Source organism: Etheostoma spectabile, chromosome 14 (assembly GCF_008692095.1).
Source record: "Etheostoma spectabile isolate EspeVRDwgs_2016 chromosome 14, UIUC_Espe_1.0, whole genome shotgun sequence".
NCBI classification, from domain to species: domain Eukaryota; kingdom Metazoa; phylum Chordata; class Actinopteri; order Perciformes; family Percidae; genus Etheostoma; species Etheostoma spectabile.
In genome coordinates, this window is record NC_045746.1 from 12,644,378 (window position 1) to 12,658,125 (window position 13,748).

The window sequence follows — 13,748 nt, forward strand, 5'->3', positions numbered from 1 at the left end:
AATCAATATCTGCCTAGGAAATCGTCTAGTCTTAATCTGCATAGCCATTTGTACTCGTTGTGAATACGCAGGCCACAAGACGTACAAGAAACATGCTTACCGACAACATAGAATTCCATTCACTACGCTAAGCCAACTATCAGGCCTACTTGGTTCTTTGTTGGGAATGATTGTAAATATTTACAAAGAATATGTTTACCGTTACAGCATGTACTTTCTAACTGGGACGTTTTGGAACCGATCGGCGGGACTGCTGTGGACTAATGCTGCGTTCTCTTATCCTCAACAATACGACTCGGACCTTGTGTACTGGAATTCTTGGTCGGTGTCCATAAGTGTTGTCCGAGTCCAACGTCTGACTTTCTAGATGGAACTCTGACTGACAATTTTCCACCTATAAAATATGTCTTGTCTACACCGTGGGATAGAGGAAAACGTAATTTCGATCTCTTTGTATGACTTGACATGTAAAGAAATTGACAATAAAGCAGACTTTGACTTTGACTTTGATAAAAAAAAAAGTCTTTCACAAGACCATTTTGCAAAGCCACCGTCGCTGCGTCCGGATCTTAGCACCATCCAAGACAATTTAGTTGGTGTAAACCCATAGCGTTCTTTCTCCTATCCCGGAATGTATGTGTTACAGACCCAGACCTTTCTCTGCAGAACTGTGGAGATAGGTCTGGCAATGTGACACTACTCACTCACTGATACAGTTGTCATATTTCTCTGTGGCCCTGAAGCCGATGATGGTGTAGGTGACTGTGGCAGCATAGATTGAGGTGAGGCCAGTTATGGCTGACAGGATCACAGCATCTTGCATGCAGTTGTTGCTTGGGAAAAAAATAAGCAAAAAACACATGTTAAAAAGATTCAGGACACACTTAAAGATTATTTTTGGGGCATTTTAGGCCTTTATCATGTAGGAAAGAGATAGAGAGAATTACATCTTTATCGTGAGCTAAATAACAGTAGAACTGCTGTATGGTTATAGAAACGGCTTCTATAAATGTCTCTTACTGAACAGGGTTGTAGCTTGAGAACGAGATAAGGCCTCCCCAAGCTAAGCTAAAGGCATAAAAGACCTGAGCACCTGCATCCAGCCAAGTTGTTGGTTTCATCAACTCATCAACCTGCAAGAGTAAGGCATACATTGTGATGTGTCTTTGGTTTATTAGATATATAATTGAATTTTTTAATGATAGTAGTTTAAAACATACGTCTGGTGTGAAAAGGAACTTTATTCCTGTCAGGGCACCTTTAAGAGTCAGTCCTCGGATCAGGAAGATGGCCAGCACTATGTAAGGCAGGATGGCTGTGACATACACCGCCTGAGGTCATGACAAGAAAAACAAATTATGAAATAATTGGATGTTGGTGATTCAGAAAAACACATTTGTCTAAAGGTTTGACAGACCTTGCCTGAAGTGCCGATCCCCCGTATGTAGCAGACACACATGACTGTCCAGGCAGCTAGCAGGCAGAGTACAATGGGCCAGTGGATTCCTCCAGAGTCCACAATGGAGGCCGAACTGTTCAGAGTCACTCGGTAAAAATAGTAATCTACAGTGGAGCTTTGTTGACATTCTGGTACAAATCCTGAAGGGGCAAGAAACAGTCCTTCAAGTGTTTTAATATTGAGTAGAGTTTGGGTTCTTGATAAGAATCTCTTTATATTTAAATACCTGTCCCATTGTCATTGAGAGGACACTGAGCCCAAGGCAGTGGGCTTTGAAAGGAATTGAAGAGATACCACAAGATCCAGGCTATTAAGGTGTTGTAGTACAGTCCAATCAATAAGGACACCAGCATGGAGGCTATACCTGAGTAGGACAGAATTATTAACCAATGTTACATTCACAGCCAGATATTCATTAACACTTTGTCTTGCTGTGGTGCTATGGTTTTATGGTTGCTTTTTTTGCTTTGGACAAATCTTTTCAGAGCCTATTTTACATACCCACACCAGTCAGATAAGGGCTGATGGCCCTCCACACTCCCACGCTGCCTTTCCTGAGACGCTGGCCGATGGCAAACTCCAGCAGCAGAGAGGCATTCCTTCCAGTACCAGCAGGATCACGTAGGGAACAAAAAGGCACCTGAAAAATGTATGCTCAGTAACTAGTACAATTAGATCTGTATTGTTGATTTTGAAAAATCAAAAGCATTTTCGGCATCTTAAATATGAAATGTTTTATTGGCAAAAGCTCGGATGTTAACATTCAACACCTCACGTCATAAAACCCACATTTTAAATGAAATAGGGCTATAGAATCAATTGTGCAGTATTTTCATCTTCTACAAAACAATCTTTGCAATCTTCAATTGTCTTAAGTGGTTTGACAGAGTGATTGCTTTCAATTTTCACTTGTGGAACCTCTCCCATTTCTACCATCCTTATGTGAACATCAAGTTAAAAGAATTGGCAGATTCAGTTGTTAGATTACTTTAAATGCATATGACTCACTTAACACAGCCACTTTTGTAAAGAAACACAAAAATATGCACAAAGGACAGGTGACTCTTCTGAAATAAAGGTGCAGAATTATTAGATATATTCACAGTTAAGATATCTAATAATTCTGCACTGATACAATAATCCTCTTCAGGAAATCATATTTAAAAGATAAAGATCACCAAATAGGTATTGGTTGCCCTTTTTACCCTCAACCACACTTTCATTTGCCAAACAATCATTCAAGAATTGACAGCCCATATAATAAGATGTCCTTTTCCCATTTTACTACGTCTTACCTCCCCATGATTTGACACAAATAAGGGAATCGCCACACATTGCCAATCCCAATGCAGACCCACACAGGTTAGGATGTATTGGGCTTTGTTGTCCCATTTGGCCTGTCCCCAGCTTCCTCCTTCTCCATCCTGTCCAGGTCCTCATAGGAAGGGATTCTGTCATCCAGTCCTGGGTTAGGAAGAACCAGTCTCATAGCGACCCCACTGAGCTAAGATGTTACACTATTGTTCTTGAAAGTCAAAGTGAGGGCTGATGTATGAACTCTGCATTGTTGAAACAAGTTTATGATCTTTTACTTTATCTGATGCAATCCACAATTAGCCTGTGCATACTCTGCATTTCTGTTTTACAGTCATTCAGTTTAGACACACATTATACAAACAAAACGTGGCACAGTAGCACAATGCCATACATACAACAAGAAGATCCTGGGTTTGATCCACACTCCAGGAGCGCTCCAACTTTTGCCTGATTAAAGTCACTCACCCTTATATTGTTGTGTCCCTGAGCTGATAATGAGCAGACAACCATTACGAGTATATAACCATTGCAGAGGATATTGAAGTGCTGGCGTGATAAGGACAGTGACACTGAGTCCTGCTCGCAGTTGTTGCTCCAAAAATATAGTTACTACTCCCTGAGTAGAGTTGCATCTGGAGAAAGAGATGAGACCTAAAAGGGTAGGATCACTTGTGCACCAGCCTGCAACCAGATAACTGAATTTGTCAACCCAAGCTGGATTACCAACCGAGCATAGTGGGCAACTGGCCCAAGACCCTTAGACCTCTAGACTTACCCAAAGGTTTTTCCAGCCTTACTGTGTGTGAACTAGGTGTGCTCTTTTTTTGTTTTTTGTGCAACTTTGTTTGGGATTTAGCACTAAACACAATTCCAACTGAGCTTATTAGGACCTTTAATGGTTTCCTGCTGTTTATGTAGTCTTGAGGCTCAAAGTTGAACCTACACTGCCTTGTGTTGAACCTACACCTGTCAGTTATTACATACCAGGGGGTAAAGAGGGACTGCTTGTATGACAATTTATACACTAACATTTCAAGTCAGCATCAGACTCTGTTGATGACTTGACAGAGGTGTACATTTGTGAATCATTAAAGGAAATAGTCTAGCAGTTGACCAAGTGCATTGGATGAGGAAGAGGCAAAGTTCAGTTTGGCTGGAACATACATCAATAAAACTTTAATGAAATAATAATACTATCAATGATTAGTTAATTAAGTGACTTATGTTAGTTAATGTTATTTAGTGCCAATGTAACACTATAGACTACGGTATAATCCACCTCAACTTTCCGTTTGTTGTTTACAGCATTACACTCACCTATAGGATTATTAGGAACACCATACTAATACTGTGATTGACCCCTTTTCGCCTTCAGAACTGCTTTAATTCTATGTGGCATAGATCAGCAAGGTGCTGAAGGCATTCTTTAGAGATGTTGGCCCATATGATAGGATAGCATCTTGCAGTTATGGAGATTTGTGGGATGCACATCCAGGGCACGAGCTCCCGTTCCACCACATCCCAAAGATGCTCTATTGGTTGAGATCTGGTGACTGTGAGGGCCATTTTAGTTCATGAACTAATTTTCATGTTCAAGAAACCAATTTTAAATGATTTGAGCTTTGTGACATGGTGCATTATCCTGCTGGAAGTAGCCATCAGAGGATGGGTACATGGTGGCCATAAAGGGATGGACATGGTCAGAAACAATGCTCAGGTAGCCGTGGCATTTAAACGATGCCCAATTGGCACTAAGGCCTAAAGTGTGCCAAAAAACATCCCCCACACCATTACACCACCACCACCACCTGCCAGTGGTAACAAGGCATGATGGATCCATGTTCTCATTCTGTTTACGCAAATTCTGACTCTACAATCTGAATGTCTCAACAGAAATCGGACTCATCAGACCAGGCAACATTTTTCCAGTCTTCAACTGTCCAATTTGTCTCTTTTTCCTATTGTAGTGGAGATGAGTGGTAACCGGTGGGGTCTTCTGATGTGTGCCCATCCGCCTCGGTTGTGCGTGTTGTGGCTTTATAAAGCTTTCTGCGTACCTCGGTTGTAAGAGTGTTTATTAGTCCAAAGTTGCTCTTCTATCAGCTTGAATCAGTCGGCCCATTCTCCTCTGACCTCTAGCATCACAAGGCATTTTCGCCCCACGGACTGCCGCATACTGGATGTTTTTTCCTTTTTCACACCATTCTTTGTAACCCTAGAAATGGTTGTGCGTGAAATCCCAGTAACTCAGAAGATGTGAAATACTCAGACCGGCCCAGTTTGTGTTCGGAGATTGTCTTGACCAGGACCACACCCCTAAATACATTGAAGCAACTGCCAAGTGATTGGTTGATTAATATTTCATTAATGCGAAATTGAACTGGTTTCCTAATATCCTTTAGGTGAGTGTACATTAATCATTTACTCACTGGACACGCTCTGGAGAGCGCACTGCACTCACCACTGGATCTCCTCGCACACCCCCCCCTCCTGTTGTCACCTGCACAATTATTGTATGTAGTTTTCACATAACAAGCCCAGTGTGGAGAACCACCCTCCCGCTATAGTAACAATTACTCCGTACTAACCCTGACCCCGGTGGTGGCCTGCCAGGGTGCATGTTTGTTCCTGATTTTGCCAGCTCCCAGGTCCTCCAGTGGGGACACCGCCCCCAAGTTTTCCTGTCACGCGGGCGTGTCTTGCACTTTTTCCCTCTTTCGGAGGCATTTCTGGTGGCCCTCCATGGCTGGACATACGGGAGTTTTCGGGGTCTGTACCATCTGCGCCAGGGGCAAGGGGTCTCAAATGCCCCTGACTGGCCATCTTCATCCCCTACCTGTACCTGGTCGCATATTTCCATGGACTTTGTCACAGGCTCGATTAGGCTATACAATGGTGTGTGCGCCGGCAATCCAGCTCCTGGAGTTCACAACTCACTTGGATTGAATACGCCCACAATTCCCTTACATCTTAACCTTCCCTTACCTGCTTTCCTGAGCTATTCTCCTCCTCCTCTCTTTCCTGTTCAGGAGTCGGAGATCACAGTTCCCTCCGTTCAACATCACTACTGCAAGATGCGGTGTATATGGAGGGAGGCTCGGCAGGCTCTTCTCCGAACACCGGGAACCAACCAGCGGATGGCCGACCGCCATCGCATTTCTGCTCCTGTGTACAGACCTGGCCAGAGGTATGGCTCAGCTCTAAGGAGATTCCCCTCAGTGGTACCTCTAAAAAGTTGGCCCCTCGCTTCATTGGCCCATTTGAGGTTGAGTCGGTCATTAACCATGTGCTGTTTGCCTCAAGCTTCTTCCGGGTCTTTGGATTCATCCCCCTTCCATGTTTCCCGTCTGACGCCTGTTTTCTTCTAGCGCACCCCCACTCACCACTGGCTCTTTTCGACTCGTAACAGTCATTGGCACTTTTACTTATTCCAGACATGGCTTTGCTTCAGTAACACCTTGCAACATAAGTTATAGTGTTTTACACTTTTCATTTTAGTTTTACACTAACATTATTATTACTTCAAAATGTTGAAGTAATATATTATGTGATAACATAGTATAATTAAATCTGCCCCAGCTCTATTAAGAATTAAATATCTCTCCATTCCCATTCTCCTGTTGCAAACCTTGTCCCTTTATCTTCTCCAGGAGAAGACAGAAAAGTGCTTCACTTCATCAAAAAGTGACTACAGAAAAACGAAGATGAGCTAGCTGACCAAAACAAAACTGAGCGCTGATCCTAGAGTGTTTGGCCTTCTACTTCTACTTTTTTTGAGTGACTATAAAAATTTTATCCTTTTAAATTGATTTTATACATAGACTTTGTTTAAATTATCAAGTAAGTGTGATATCATGATTTAAGTTAATATGTGCAATGTAATTTGACAACCTTAGAGAAGCCAAAGCCTCCCCCTTGTGATCTTTGGTGCTTCATGAGGGGGCCCAAACCCCATGTTGGAACCACTGCTAAGTATGTCATATTTTTTGTCACACAAATGATGAAGCTCCTCACAGTTTCTGTATTTGGTTGTTTTTCTCATTTTGCAGCTTTTCTTTCTAATGCTGCTCTATGTTGTCAAATTGGTGAGAGAGTTTTCTAAATTTGCTTATATTTTGTCTATTTGCATGTGTTTTCTTGATTTGCAGTGTTTGAGCTCGCAGGGCCACCTCATAAAACGGGATTAAACTTGGATGGATGGAAAACTGTATCTGCTGTGTCTCCTAGTCTAAAAAGGTCCAATAAAACAAGAAAGCAATTCACAGGCCAATTAGTGCAATGAGTAAGTTCAGTATATTGATACAGCAGAATAAATTTGCACAAAACATGAGCAGTTTAGTTTAAGCAGTTTACCAAAGTGCCTAAATAAAACATCAGTATTGTGCTTTAAGAGTCTTGCATTTGTGGTATTCTGAAAACATATGACTTTTCAACAGTTTGGGACATTGATTTTATTTTTCTTACAGCAAACATAGACCGCTTACATAATGCATTACAGGCACCGCCAGACTGGGACTCCTGCCAGTAGAAAGATGTTCACGTAGATCCATGACGGGTATGGTACTGATGCCAAGATGGGAACTCCTCCTGTAAAGCACAAAACAAGGGTTTGTGTCACGCGTCTCACAGAAACGTGCCATTTTATAACCCCACCCACGATCTTTTTCCTAAACCCAACTGTCCCGTTCTTGTCCATTGTGTCACTGAAACACATCTCTTAAGCCCATCTTGCTCATCTTTCCCTAAACCCAACCCCCTAACTGCGTCAATACTGATGACAATAGTCCTGTCCCAGCACATTTAGATGAAGCGCATTTAGATCTGACGCTAAGGAGACTTTTAGTGTCAATAACAACGCCCAAGGCATCTGACCAGTGGGAGTGAGAATGTGTTGGCTTAAACACAGAGGAACAACATTACCTTAAAATGTTTAGCCTGTGATATCATTTTGGTAGTTTGCAATGAGTGAACATTGAGATAAAGGCAACATAAAGAGGGATGTTTAGGATGAACATATTAGCTGATAACAGCACTTTGTGCTTACAGAGTTGGGATCCCAGACCAATTAGTGAGCTCCTCTTGGACTCGTGTCACCAGGTGAAAACTAAAATCACCAGAACAATTAAGGACTGATGACCTCCATGTAACCTGCCAGAAGATGAGGGCTTGTGTCCAACCATGACTCCAGTCCTCATTGAACCTGCAACACAAGAGGGTTTAATTAGTTTTGGAAAAGTTTTGAATTGTAACAGCCTTCGCTGTTACCAGGACTTAAATAGGTTAACCATCCCATAAGCTTTGAATAAAAAGCTCAGGAACTGGCACAGCATGATAATGAATAATGCTGTAAGCTTATTCTATATCAAGTATCAAGATGAAGAAAGCAACCCCGATGGCCAATGTTTGCTAAATACTTAAATAAGCACCAACCTGTCTATGCCATAGATGTATACAACAGCTATCATCTCAAAGAAACCAATAGTCAGAAGTGGAACAGATCCAGCAAAGTTGTCGAAGAGAGTTACCCAATAGATCCCTGAATGCTGCGCAAACAGGAGGAGATGTGAAGGCGATAGCACATGTTACTCCTGAAATGCACGTTCACAAAAACGAGAGCCTTTGTCAAAATACAAACCTAAGACAACGCCAAAGAGTTTCATTGGGAATGAAAAACTAAGGAATTGATTGAATTGGATTTTAAACCCAAGTTACCATTCCGTGCTTCACTGGGCCATTTTTTAGGAAACCACATTCAGTCTGTCATGTGGACCACCACTCCTTCAATGTTGCCAAACAGGGTTGAATTCCCAAGCACAGAAGCATGATGAAAAGAGGACAGACCAGGCTGGAGAACCAGCATCTTGGCGATGGCTTCTGTGAACCACAATGAAGGCCAGACCTGTTCCCTCCACTCCCTGTACAGCACATTAGTCATAATCAGTTAGGAGCAAAATACAATCACAACTGGAATCTGACAGAGATTGATCAAACAGTCACCTCACTGAGAAGTGTCTGCAGGTCACAGATTTTGATGTCCAATCCGAGAATAATATCAGGAGAGGTTTAGATGATGAAAGGCTGTGTCGTAGTTGCTTGTAGAGATGCTGTCTTCAGGAAGTCATATGCATTTAATATGTCATGATGTTACTAGGGAGAAAATGTGTCAAAGATTAGTAACTGAAGAATAAAAAGATGAATTTTTATATTTTTTAAGTCCATCTTGATACACTCACTTACTAATACTGACTCTATAAGAGACAACTGGTTGCTGGAATCATTCCTCCTACCCCCTTCCTTGTGTAAGTCCAATGTAAAATGGGGAACAACACCCACAGACCTTATTCCATGGCCAAAATGCATTCCCAAATGTAGCTAGAGCCACCCTGCTAGCATGGCTCAAACTTTGGTATACGAAACCTACTAAAGACCTCCAGGAGAAATGGTAACATCAACCAATACTGTGAGTCTATAAGGTGTGAATATATAATAACTGTATATAAGACCATGTATCCTCACATGTTTCAGTTAATTTTGGACTACTCTATTCCAAAACATTAAACCCATGTACTGTGACTACTCACTTCACTGATACAGTTGTCATATTTCTCTGTGGCCCTGAAGCCGATGATGGTGTAGGTGACTGTGGCAGTATAGATTGAGGTGAGGCCAGTTACGACTGACAGGATCACAGCATCTTGCATGCAGTTGTTGCTTGGGGAAAAAAAAGCAAAAACACATGTTAACCTTGGGTCTGAGAATGGCTACTTCCGTTTTTTCAATAAATAATTGCCGCGTTTCCAATCGCCGGGTTTTTATGCTTTTTTTTTTTTATATAGTGGTATAATTGTTTCCTGACTGAAGAATTGGCTTCGCCTCCTGCTTATCTTAGGGACCAACTCACATAGCGGTAGTGGATGGAAAGAAGCATTCATTCTCTGTTGCTCTTGCCAACTTTCTTTGCCAGTCATTTGGTTAAAATGTGCAATGTATTTGGATGTAAATCTGACTCATGTCTCTTACTGAACAGGGTTGTAACTTGAGAAGGAGATGAGGCCTCCCCACCCCACACCAAAGGCATAAAAGACCTGGGCACCTGCATCCAGCCAAGTGGTTGGGTTCATCAACTCGTCAACCTGCAAGAGTAAGGCATAGATGGGTACTTGGCTTTGACCTATGAGATACAACTTCTTTTTTTCTTAACATTTGAAACATATATACTCCTGGTGTGAAGAGGAACTTTATTCCTGTCAGGGCACCTTTAAGAGTCAGTCCTCGGATCAGGAAGATGGCCAGCACTATGTAAGGCAGGATGGCTGTGACATACACTGCCTGAGGTCATGACAAGAAAAAATATAATTATTAATAATGGACATTAGATCGACGTTTTGTAAAAAATGTATAATAATTGACAATTTGCTAAACCCCTCCCCAAAAATTGTGCAATTGCTTAGCAACCATAACTAGGCACAGAGGCCCGCCTGTCAAGTTTTGGATTTTCCAGTAAAAGGTCCCATATTGTAAATAGTAATATTTCAATGTCTTTATTGATTATAAAGCAGGTTGAGGTGCTATATAACTATGGTGAAAGTATCAAAATGCTCAATTCATGGAGAAATGCACACAGCCCTTATTCAGAAACGGTGCCTTTAAACAAGCCGTCAGGACTTCTGCAGTTGTGATGTCACAATATACTAAATATTGGGAGAAAGTGTTGCTACAGTGCTGTTACAGTCATTCCACTAATGCAATGACAGTGACACATGCACATGGTTAAAGCGCAGATGCAAAAACCCAGAATAAATCAGAGTAGACTTTTTAATTGTTGTTTTTTTCGAGAGGGAGGCTTAAAAAGACAGTGTGGACAGCGCCGTCTGGTTTTCCAGGATCTAGCAAAGAAGATCCATGAATTGCAGTCAGTGTTGAATTCTTCCACGCTTGACTCGGAGAGCCTCTAATGTTGATATAGACACAGAGATGGTCTTGATTCTCCATTTGGTCGTAATTGTAGCCGGTGCTCATCTTCTTTACCTTTTCCTTGTGTTAACTCTGATGTGTTAGCTACATTTGAAAACCTTGACCGGCCAGGTTAGCAGAGTCAGCAGAAGACTGGCAAGTTTTTTTCCCTGTCCTGATGAGCAACTCGTAGCCACATGTCATCCCAACGTCAACCACAAAAAGCAACCAATACTTAACAAAAGATAGACACAAGAGCACAAATTTGCTTACATTCAGAAGAGCCGGTGGAGAGGCAACCAGAGTCCACACCTTCTAAAAACCCCCATGGCTTAATATTTGACCAAGTTGATAGCTTGAGGTTTTTTGTCAACAGTCGTCACAGACGTCTCGTTTTTAACAGTGGTATTTTGGGAAAAATGCATTTTGGGACGCAGGAGATTTTTAGTTGCAATACCACTAGTGGACACAAAATTTGGAAGCAAGGCTGAGTGGGGGAGACGTATCCGGTTCAATAACACATCCATGGTTGTCACTGTAAATGTTCTTTGTGAGAACAGAAAGTTTGGCAGGCCTAACTACAGGAGGTGGGGGCTTAGCTAATGGTCAATTCCCTGAAAGTTCAACAAACCTTGCCTGAAGTGCCGATGCCTCTTATACAGCAGATTGCAATGACTGTCCAGGCAGTTAACAGGCAGAGTACTATGGGCCACTGGATTCCTCCAGAGTCCGCTATAGAGGCCGAACTATTAAGTGTCACTCTGTAGAAATAGTAATCTACAGAGGAGCTTTGTTGACACTCTGGTACAAATCCTGAAGAGCAACAAATACACACAAACAATACAATTTGGTTGCTTTGTTATGCATATGAGCGGAAAATGTGTATGGTCAACCTACCTACCTGTCCCATTGTCATTGAGAGGACACTGGGTCCAAGGCAGCGGGTCTTGAAAAGAATTGAAGAGATACCACAAGATCCAGGCTATTAAGGTGTTGTAGTACAGTCCAATCAATAAGGACACCAGCATGGAGGCTATACCTGAGTAGGACAGAATTATTAACCAATGTTACATTCACAGCCAGATATTCATTAACAGCTTTGTCTTGCTGTGGTGCTATGGTTTTATGGTTGCTTTTTTTGCTTTGGACAAATCTTTTCAGAGCCTATTTTACATACCAACACCAGTCAGATAAGGGCTGATGGCCCTCCACACTCCCACGCTGCCTTTCCTGAGACGCTGGCCGATGGCAAACTCCAGCAGCAGGAGAGGCATTCCTTCCAGTACCAGCAGGATCACGTAGGGAATCAAAAAGGCACCTGAAAAATGTATGCTCAGTAACTAGTACAATTACAGATCTGTATTGTTGCATTTTGAAAAATCAAAAGCATTTTCGGCATCTTAAATATGAAAATGTTTTATTGGCAAAAGCTCGGATGTTAACATTCAACACCTCACGTCATAAAACCACACATTTTAATGAAATAGGGCTATAGAATACAATTGTGCAGTATTTTCATCTTCTACAAAACAATCTTTGCAATCTTCAATTGTCTTAAGTGGTTTGACAGAGTGATTGCTTTCAATTTTCACTTGTGGGAACCTCTCCCATTTCTACCATCCTTAATGTGAACATCAAGTTAAAAGAAATTGGCAGATTCAGTTGTTAGATTACTTTAAATGCATAATGACTCACTTAACACAGCCACTTTTGTAAAGAAACACAAAAATATGCACAAAGGACAGGTGACTCTTCTGAAATAAAGGTGCAGAATTATTAGATATATTCACAGTTAAGATATCTAATAATTCTGCACTGATACAATAAGTCTCTTCAGGAAAATCATATTTAAAAGATAAAAGATCACCAAATAGGTATTGGTTGCCCTTTTTACCTCAACCACACTTTCATTTGCCAAACAATCATTCAAGAATTGACAGCCCATAATAATAAGATGTCCTTTTCCCATTTTACTACGTCTTACCTCCCCTATGACTTTGACACAAATAAGGGAATCGCCACACATTGCCAATCCCAATGCAGAAGCCCACACAGGTTAGGATGTATTGGGCTTTGTTGTCCCACTTTGGCCTGTCCCCAGCTTCCTCCTTCTCCATCCTGTCCAGGTCCTCATAGGAAGGGATTCTGTCATCCAGTCCTGGGTTAGGAAGAACCAGTCTCATAGCGACCCCACTGAAGCTAAGATGTTACACTATTGTTCTTGAAAGTCAAAGTGAGGGCTGAGTGTATGAACTCTGCATTGTTGAAACAAGTTTATGATCTTTTACTTTATCTGATGCAATCCACAGATTAGCCTGTGCATACTCTGCATTTCTGTTTTACAGTCATTCAGTTTAGACACACATTATACAAACAAAACAGTGGCACAGTAGCACAATGCCATACATACAACAAGAAGATCCTGGGTTTGATCCACAACTCCAGGGAGCGCTCCAACTTTTGCCTGATTTAAAGTCACTCACCCATTATATTGTTGTGTCCCTGAAGCTGATAATGAGGCAGACAACCATTACAGAGTATATAACCATTGCAGAGGATATTGAAGTGCTGGCAGTGATAAGGACAGTGACAACTGAGTCCTGCTCGCAGTTGTTGCTCCAAAAATAGTAGTTACTCCCTGAGTAGAGTTGCATCTGGAGAAAGAGATGAGACCTAAAAGGGTAGGATCACTTGTGCACCAGCCTGCAACCAGATAACTGAATTTGTCAACCCAAGGCTGGATTACCAACCGAGCATAGTGGGCAACTGGCCCAAGACCCTTAGACCTCTAGACTTACCCAAAGGGTTTTCCAGCCTTACTGTGTGTGAACTAGGTGTGCTCTTTTTTTGTTTTTTTGCAACTTTGTTTGGGATTTAGCACTAAAACACAATTTCAACTGAGCTTATTAGGACCTTTAATGGTTTCCTGCTGTATTATGTAGTCTTGAGGCTCAAAGTTGAACCTACACTGCCTTGTGTTGAACCTACACTGTCAGTTATTACATACCAGGGGGGTAAA

The 13,748-nt window shown here is 41.7% G+C and overlaps 2 pseudogenes; both read right to left on the reverse strand.

Moving 5' to 3' along the window:
• The window catches only part of LOC116701447 (sodium-dependent neutral amino acid transporter B(0)AT1-like), a 5,189-nt pseudogene extending 2,189 nt beyond the window's left edge, over window positions 1–3,000 (reverse strand).
• Window positions 3,001–7,268: 4,268 nt separating this feature from the next.
• On the reverse strand, window positions 7,269–13,264 carry LOC116702006 (sodium-dependent neutral amino acid transporter B(0)AT1-like; annotated as a pseudogene).
• Between the last annotated feature and the right edge of the window lie 484 nt (window positions 13,265–13,748).